General features: G+C 39.7%; 1 pseudogene; it reads left to right on the top strand.

Moving 5' to 3' along the window:
* Positions 1-5,331: 5,331 nt before the first annotated feature.
* Positions 5,332-7,493, top strand: LOC144224645 (large ribosomal subunit protein uL1 pseudogene; annotated as a pseudogene).
* The last annotated feature ends 295 nt before the right edge of the window (positions 7,494-7,788 follow it).

Below are 7,788 nucleotides of genomic sequence, written 5' to 3'. Positions count from 1 at the left end.
CTGTGGCATACTGTTGGGCATATGTATGATTTATTTGGATTCTATGTCAGAAATAAAGCCTCAGACATCTAAAGCAAAATGTAATCTGATTTCCAGGAATGACTGTATGGAATTGAAATGCAAATGAAACGAATATGAACTTGGGATGAATCGAAGTGCAGGCAGGCCCCCATTTTCAGATCCAGGGGATTTCTGAGGACCAAACTTCATGTTCCAGGAGGAGAGGTGGCGGACATCCATGGGTGGATGTTGGATATGCAGGGGCTGGCACTCAGTGCAGTCGGGCGTCAGCATGAACTGTGAGCTTGCCGCAAGAAGGACAGACTTTTTGGTTAGGAGGCAACTGAGTGGTGATTAAAACAAGAGAGTACCTTTCTATATTAATGACTTCCTGATTTACAAATCAAACTGGCCTTGTGAAATTTAATTGCCACTATTAATTACCAGTAACTTTGGAGGAAGACTTGTTATTTTCATATTTTAAGAGGCTATTGCTTTGCCTGGGAAGTGAGGGTTTTGAGTTGCAAGTCCAGAACTGTTCTGTTCTGCTGCCGTAATGAGTGCCCGAGTGTGATTCATCTCCATGCAAAGGTAATGATCCACTTATTGGAAGTTTCCTAATTTGCTTGCTAGGACAACGTCACTTCTGCATTATGAGTCTTCAAATATGTATCAGTATGTTTCCAAGAGTGTAAATGTATCAGTGTAAAACCTAATGATTGATGATAGACCCCAAATCTTCCCAGAATATACCTTTATGAAGGACACAAAAGATGTTGCTGACTTGACTTCTTTAAACCTACATATATCAATGATTGTACTCTCTTGATTTCTTCTTTAATGATCTTAAATGTCCTGAACATTTTCCCAGACATAAACTTATATGACTATTTTAAGTGCTAGTAAAGAAGGATAACACAAGTGACAGGAGAGCTGAGAAACAGCAGGAGGGGCAGTGGCTGGAGCTTCAGAGCATCTTGAGACAAAGGTCCACAAACTGCAGGAAATAGTGGCCGAACCCAATAAAAATTGTGGTAAGCACGTGTTACCAAAGTGGTAAAGATGGTGACATCACTTAGGAAACTTGTATTTATTTTCACCTTCACACTTTATTTTGTTCACACAGTTTCTATCTGCTAGTCAATGTTCATACCCAAAGAATGTCATCTTAAAAAATACACAAAATAATATGAGCTTATTGTTAAATATGAAGAATATAATTAATAGTCTGGGGAAGAAAAGAACTAACCTAAGAAATTTTGGAAAATAATATTTCTAAAGTGAAAGACCAAAAGAACTGTATACACATGCTGTCTTCTCATTAGTAATTTTTTTTTCTCCTAGTAATATGAGTTAGCAATTCTGAAACTGCTTTTTGGGTATACTAGGATTGCACAAATAAGTAAAACATATTGTAGATAATTAAAACCACATTTCCTGTGGTGGAGAAAAATATTACAAATAAGGAATAGGAAAAGGCTAAAATGAACCTGTGGTGTTGGGTTGAAATTGGAGGCATCAATATGAACCCATGACTTTTAATATACTTTCACAGATAGATACAGAGAAATATAGATGTGTGTGTATGTGTGTCATTGTACATGCACATATTTTTAATCTGTCCACTGAGTGGGCCTAGCAGAAAGGTGAGCCCAAAAACAATGAGCATACTTAGTGTCCAGATTTTGGTTTTTATAATAAATAATTTTTTTCATGTTTTATTTATTTCTGAGAGAGAGAGACAGCGTGAGCAGGGGAGAGGCAGAGAGAGAGGGAGATACAGAATCTGAAACAGGCTCCAGGCTCTGAGCTAACTGTCAGCACAGAGCCCAACACGGGGCTTGGGCCCATGAACCGTGAGATCATGACCTGAGCCAAAGCTGGACGCTTAACCGACTGAGCTACCCAGGTGTCGCATGAGATCTTGGTTTTTAAATACCATTCTCCAGTGAAAGAAACCAGGTCTCTGGAGAAATAGTTGATTCCCATACCGAGTTAGGGTATATACAAGAAGATCCTGGAATAAGTTTTTCTGCCAGAAAACAAAGAAGTGATTGAAAAAGAATGGATTATGTGAAAGGAAACAGGATCCACACTACGGAAGATCTTGGTGGCCAAACTTGGAAGAAAATCGATGAGAGTATTGAATTATAACCGATAGAATAAAATAAATATCCATGAGCCCATATTGATATAAATAAATAATCAGACAAATAGATAAATGGGGGAAAAGAGGTGTAACTCTTTCTTACAGAAAAATTCCAATTCATCAGTGTAGAAGAGATGAAGCAAATACAAACTTTATTAGGCAAACTCACAGTAATAATTACAGGCAAAAATCTGTGGATAGTTGCTAACTTAGTAGGTAAGAGTTTTAGGAGACACAGGGCCTGTGCATAATCTCAAAAGGTCTTACACAATATATTTCTTAAACACAAAGGGAAAACAGGGAGAAACTTAGCAAACATCAATTTAAAATTACTAATGTTAATATCATCAGAATTAAGGTATATCAACATCAGATATACTATAATATAATGCAGAAGATACCACCTCTGGGATGTTCCTGCCCAAAACGCATAACCTTAATTTAATTATGAGAAAACATTAGTTAAACCCAAATTGATAAACATTTTGTCAAACCATTGACCAGTAGTCTTCAAAAGTATCAAAGTCATCAAAGCTAAGACGGGGGAGCTTGGGGAGGTAAAATTGGGGAACTGTTGCAGATTAGAGGAAACTAAGAAAACATGATAATTAAATGCAATATGGTATCCTGATTTGGGTCCTGGAATGGAAAAACTGGTGAAATTTGAATAAGATTTGTACTTTAGCTAATAGTATGTACCACTATTAATTTCCTGGTTTCAAAAATTGTACTCTGATTATGTAAGATACTTATTACGGGAAGCATGATGAAGAGTATATGAGAAGTCTATGTCATCTTTTTACAACATTTCTGTACATTTAAAATTATTTCAAAATAAAAAAAATTTAAATACAGTTAAAACCATGAGAAATCCCCTCATTGAAAAATGGTAATATGACTCTTCATGACTTTTTTCAGTGTTTGTACATGTTTTAAACAACAACAACAACAAAAATTATTCCTTGATGATTAAAAATACAGACTGTGGAAGAACTGGAGTTCAAATCCCAGTTCTCCTACCTACTGGCTTTGTTAGCTTGGAAAAATTTTCTTTTTGTATCTGTTTATTGGAAAACAGGAATAGTAATGATAGTAGCGCACTTTTTTTAATTTTTAAAAAATGTTTTTTTAATTTATTTTTGAAGGAGAGAGAGACAGAGCATGAATGTGGGAGGACCAGAGAGAGAGAGAGAGAGAGAGAGAGAAGGAGAACAGAATCTGAAGCAGGCTCCAGGCTCTGAGTTGTCCGCAGGGCTTGAATACACGGACCGCAAGATCATGACCTGACGCTTAACGGACTGAGTCACCCCAGCACCCCTGATAGTAGCTCTCTTATGTGAGTAATTACATACATAACTACAGATTATGTGAGTTAATATGCTTAAAGCACTTAACACTATGTCTAGCACATAGTTAAGTTCTCAATAAATGTTAGCTATTGCAAAGATGGCTTACTGTTTTGTAACCCTGGACTAGGTAAGTATTTAAGGACACTAGGTATTTAATGGCATACATGAGATACTTAGATAGGTAAGAAATATTCCTGGACTGAAGGAAGTAAAATCCTAGGTGCAAAATGCTAGAATTACACATTGTGACATTAATATGATTACCTTGCCTTTTGCCTGATGGGAAAATATTGAGTTTAACCTCTTCTGTATTATCAGTTCAGACTCTAAATTTAGCTATGCAACTGCAGTTGACTGCTGTTTATTTTCTTCTTTAGTGACACCAGCATTATATTTAAACAATTATAGAGTAAGATTATATGGAAATGGTGTAATAAAAACCAAATATGTTTGACTCCCACTGACTTCCTTTCTGAAACTTCAGGAGCAACAGGGAATCAAAACAGAAACACAAAGGATAAGCCTTCCCATTACCAGTAGCACCTGTTGCCGGAAGCCATAATCTAACAAGTTTGGAAATCCTTTGCTTCTATGTGACATGCTGAATTATTTGGCTGCAAGGGGCATCATCTCCAGTAAGCTAAGATTTTGAGAATCTGGTCACCATTCTTGGAAGTTAATGAACACAGAGCCAAAACTAGAAACCTGTCCAATGGCCTTTCTGAAATCTTCAAGTAAACAGTGGGGCTTTGAAAAGAGGTAAAGTGGGGCACCTGGGTGGCTCAGTTGGTTAAGCATCCGACTTCCATTCATGTCATGATCTCACAGTTTGAGTTCGAGCCCCAAGTGGAGCTCTGCACTGACACTGTGGAGCCTGCTTGGGATTCTCTGTCTCCCTCTCCCTCTCTGCCCCTCTCCTGCTCATGCTCTATTTCAAAATACATAAATAAACATAAAAAAATAAAGGAGGAAATGCAAGGTCACTTCCTCTCTGGGAAATAATGACAGTCCTTTCTGTGAGTTAAGATTATTGGGGACTTTGAGACCCTCATATTTAAAGCTTTGTAAAGATTAAAACAGTAGCAACATCATGTAGCTGGCTTTTTCCCTCATCATCCATCTCATCCATATTGTTCAGGCTAAAGCATTATGGAACAGATGGCCTATGTCCTGATTATAGAAAAACATAATAACAAGTCAGGGGAAGACCAGATTGGTAGAGAAACAAATTTCTGAGGTATCACTGTGTGTTGAAAACTCCTTACCTTGAGAGAGCCTTTATCTCTAAAGCCCACTGGCATTTTAGAAACACAGCAGCTGATTTTACCCAGCCAGTCCTTCAGGGAACTGGAGAAGGATAAACTTCTAGCCGCTTAAGTAAATACAGTCTTATCCGCAATTAACACAAGACCATGTAGTTTTTGTCACAATAAATTGCCGTCTGTTTTCCTTTCCCCATTTAGTCTTCTACAAGTCCATAATTTGCCAATATTGGAAATAGTCATATCAGTACATTTTACTTTTAACTGGGGTCACAGAAACCTGGAAAAACCACCCTGACTGTTTTGAATTAACTTCTCCACAGGATAGGAGTGTGCGGACTCCAGCTCTGAAATACCTGTCTCTAATCTCCTTGATTCTACACTTTCCTTTCCCACCGTCCTTACCTTTCCTCATCCGCACTAGTACAATGCTCTTGAATCGTTTTCTTCCTTTTATTCCCTCCCCTGCTGGGAGCTGCTTTTTAGGTTCATAAGTAATTATGTCATGTCTCTAGATCCAATTCTTTCATGGGTCTCTACTTTCTACAAATTGAAACCCAAGCTGCTTAGAATGACTTACAAGGATTTTCACAATCTGGGCGCAACCTGCCTTTCCAGTCTCACCTACCAAAATTATAGTTCGTATTCCATGCTGCGTTACGCACACCAGGTACGTTCATGCATCCAGCCCTTTGCACTTGATCCTGCCAATGGAATGGCCTTCTCCCTCGCTGGTGGAATGGCAACTGGTTCAGATTCGAATCATCCTTTCTATGTCAGTTTGAGCATCTTTTCTCTGATACTCTCCTCTTCATTCTCACCCTGTTTGAATTAATCACAGTCTTATGGATCCCCGTACAGCTACTACAGAACATATCAGAAAACATCTTACTTAATTGTGCCTTTAGATTAAGAGTTCCCTGAAAGTAGCTTCCATGTATTCCTCATGTTGGTTTATCCCAGCATTTCTGTACTTAGGAGGAATTTAATAAATGTATATGTAAGTGAATGAATAGACAAATAACTGTGACCCTCGTCTCAGGCATAATCTAGGAGATTTAGGTAAATTTGGACACACCTGACTGATATTTGGATAACACCATTCTTCATCCTATGGGACCATCCCTTGCATTGTGGACATTAAGCCTGTAAATGGTGTTCTTCAGTTGTCACAACAACCTAAAACACAGCCACACATTGCTCCTTACCTCCCGCGACAGTGATTCTTTACTGGTTGGAAACAATTGCTGGCTTGGCCCCTTCATTGTGTTTCATGAGAAATCCAAACAGACTTGTGACCCTCTGAGAAAAGAGCTATGGAATACAACATCATGTTTTGCATAGGCTTCTCCCAGCTCACTGGCGGCACCTCTCCATTTTCCCCCCAAACTTCATGTTTTCAGCACTCGGTCCCTCTTCTGACTTCTGCTCTACAGGACGTAGAATCCAGTCCCTTTCAGGCTAGTTCCTTTTCTTAGGGAAATAATTGTCAGGTGGCCCCACCTGAATGGCCTGCCTTCTCATTCCTGATATTCGGTTGAGCACTTTAACATTGTATTATTAAAGCAAATATTATATACTATGTTAATAATCAAATCATAGTTCTAAATTTCCTGTAGGCATTCTCAAATATTACTTATTAAGTCCATGGGAAAGCCAGTTCTATTTAGGGATCTATTATGAACTGAATGTTTTTGTCCCTTGCCGTCTCCCCCACTACCGTCTCCCCCGCTCCCCCTGCGAAATTCATATGTTGAAGTCCTAATGCCCATTGTGGCTGTATTTGGAGATGGTGCTTTCAGGAAACTAAATAGGGTTAAGTGGGGTAATAGGGGCAGGTCCTGATCCAACAGGATAAATGCCATTATAAAAAGAGACACCTGTGCTTGCTCCCTCTTCTCCCCTCTCTGTGTACTTACCAAAGAAAGGCCATGGGAACATGCAGCTAGATGGTGGCTTTGAACAAGCCAAGAGAAGAGGCCTCAGAATGAAACCTGCATTGTGTCTTGTCTGGTCATTGTGGCATATGTTACTCTGAGTGGCAAAGCTTCCCAGGACACCCTGTGTGAGGCAGTGTGGGAAGTCCTGCAAGGGTAACCAGCCAAGCATCAGGAAGTTTTTAGAGACCGAAGCTACAGATCAACTTGGAGAACTCTGACGCTCAGAAAAACCAATGCTTCTCGGGCACCGTCAGGCCTAAGTCCACTCCCCGCCCCAAGTTCTCCGTATGTATTTTGGGGAAGCAGCATCACTGTGATGAGGCCAAGGCCTTGGATACTCCCCAACATGGACACTGAGGCATGGAAGAAACTCAACAAAAGTTAAAAATTAGTCAGGAAACATGATGCCTTTTTGGTTTCAGAATCTCTGATCAAGCAGATTCCATGAATCTTGGGCCCAGGCCTGAATAAGGCAGACAACTTCCTCTCTTTCCTGACCCACAGTAAGAACATGGTGGCCAAAATGGATAAAGTGAAGTCCATGATCAAATTCCAGATGAATTTGGTGCTGTGGCAGGCAGTGGCTATTGATTATGCAAAGGTGACAGATGATGAGCTTGTGTATGATGTCCACTTAGCTATCAATTTCCTGGTGTTGGTGTCATTATTGAAGAAGAATTGACAGAACATCTGGGCTTTATACATCAAGAGCACCATGAGCAAGCCCCAGTGCTGTACTAAGGCACAGCTTAATAAACCCTTGTGCTACCATTACCCATCTGCCTGTGACTAGGGAGAGGGAGGTGCTTTGTGAGCTGTCATTGCATGCCGTAGCGCTGTGCTGATGACTGCCATTTCTGGCACCCAGGGATGCCTAGTCATTTCTCCATACTGCAAACCAGGGAGTACATTCTAACTTCATTCAAAATCGTGTGGCCTTATTTATTATTTAGATCTTGGATACTTATAACATGTAGGATAACATGTATCCTAACCAAGACTGAGACTTTTCTGAACCCTGCAAGAGGCAGAACAGGGCTGAGGCTCCAGCCTGTAGTGCTCCCACAGCTTACTAGTGGAAAGAGGGG

This window comes from Crocuta crocuta, unplaced genomic scaffold, assembly GCF_008692635.1.
Source record: "Crocuta crocuta isolate KB4526 unplaced genomic scaffold, BGI_CrCroc_1.0 scaffold92, whole genome shotgun sequence".
NCBI classification, from domain to species: domain Eukaryota; kingdom Metazoa; phylum Chordata; class Mammalia; order Carnivora; family Hyaenidae; genus Crocuta; species Crocuta crocuta.
Note: the sequence above shows the minus strand (reverse complement) of the source record. Positions and strands in the feature narration are given on the sequence as shown.